Consider the following 1,615-nt stretch of genomic DNA (forward strand, 5'->3'; position numbering starts at 1 on the left):
GCTGCCAGCTTATTCTCTTAAGCTCTATTTCTGGTTGTAAGTTTGAGAATATTCTTCCTTTCCTTCAGAGATGTACGATGTGGAAAGATATACTGTATTGGAGGACAACGCTCATCTCTCCTTGGGGAAGACAAGACCTATTACCTTAAGAATTCACAGCAGAATGTCACTATCAAATGCAAAACCATTTTTTTACACCACAATTCTGAAGATATTGGCTTAGTTGCTTCTGGAACAAAATGTGGAGATGGAATGGTAAGACGAAATCCCTTTGCTTTATTGAAACTTCTTCGTTCAGCTGTTTTAAAATGTCACTGGATCTTATAATTGGTTCCAGAGGGATCTATATATATAAAAAAGCAGGAAAAAATTGGCATCTTTGTTTTCTAATTGAGGAGCAGAGGAGTAATAACACTGTAATTAATATTCATTTTGCCTAATTTTAGTTATTCCAAATATATAATTACTTTATAAATGAGCTTAACAAGTATCTTAACAGTAGACATGTAATGAAATTATAGACACAATAATTTTCTAACTAATGTGACTATAAAGTAGTCATACATTCTTCATTTATTTTTGTTTATTCAACCATATTTACTGGCCATGTGCTATGGTGCCAATGACTATCCTAGACACAGATGATTTAAAGATGAGTGTACTTGAGAATTTCACACATTAACTAAACAGATCATTGCAATTTGACAACAGTACTCTTGCAGTGCTGTGACCAGTGTGCTTTTGGAATCTAAAAGAAGGGGCTTACTTTGCTCATAGAAGGTTATCACTTGATAACCAACACTTTTAACACACAGAAAATGGGGAAAGACTTTTCAGAAATACCTACACAATGTGAAAAGGCACAAAGCATATGGCATCTTCAGATAACCAACAATTTCAGAGTGTCTTCAGCTTTGGGTAAAATGGCAAAAGATGAAGCTGAACGGATAGTATAAGGCCATATTAGAGAGGGTTTATCATACCAAGATGAAAATGTTAGAATGTATACTATAAACAATAGCCAGCTAATCTAGCATATATGAGAAACATACAGTACCTTACCAAAAAGTCAGCTTTTNTTCAAATTTGCTCATAAATACACTAGGTGAGAATAGACAGTCACTTAACTTCCATTCCTTTCAATTGCTGCTTAATCTGTAAAATGGGGTTATAATAATGGTATCCTCACAGGTCTATTGTCAGAATCAACTGACATGCTCTATGCAAGAAAGAATAAGAAGGGATTCTTGGTGTCCTGATTAAAGTTATGCCAATTCAAATGACTAATGAGAAATATTCTTCCATGAACTTGAGCTAATGTTTATTTGTGAGAATCATAGAGATATCAAAAAGAAATGTGATCNCATGAACTTGAGCTAATGTTTATTTGTGAGAATCATAGAGATATCAAAAAGAAATGTGATCATTTTACATTCTTCACCTACTCATCTCAATTCGCGGGGTCAGGACTTTGCTATCCAATGGTTTTCCTCTGCGTCTCCTGGCCCCTTTAACCTGTCAACAAACCTGTGTCTAGAGAAAAGTGACCAGGATGCTGCCAGCTTATTCTCTTAAGCTCTATTTCTGGTTGTAAGTTTGAGAATATTCTTCCTTT

At 34.7% G+C, this 1,615-nt stretch overlaps 1 long non-coding RNA gene across 1 annotated transcript in view; it reads left to right on the forward strand.

Moving 5' to 3' along the window:
* Window positions 1-207, forward strand: part of LOC103584198 — a 2,535-nt gene extending 2,328 nt beyond the window's left edge. The window contains exon 3 of the long non-coding RNA XR_549945.1: window positions 69-207. This is a non-coding gene — a long non-coding RNA (uncharacterized LOC103584198). The remainder of the gene's footprint in view (window positions 1-68) is intronic.
* The last annotated feature ends 1,408 nt before the right edge of the window (window positions 208-1,615 follow it).

The sequence above is a fragment of the Galeopterus variegatus genome, unplaced genomic scaffold (assembly GCF_000696425.1).
Source record: "Galeopterus variegatus unplaced genomic scaffold, G_variegatus-3.0.2 Scaffold46574, whole genome shotgun sequence".
NCBI classification, from domain to species: Eukaryota; Metazoa; Chordata; class Mammalia; order Dermoptera; family Cynocephalidae; genus Galeopterus; species Galeopterus variegatus.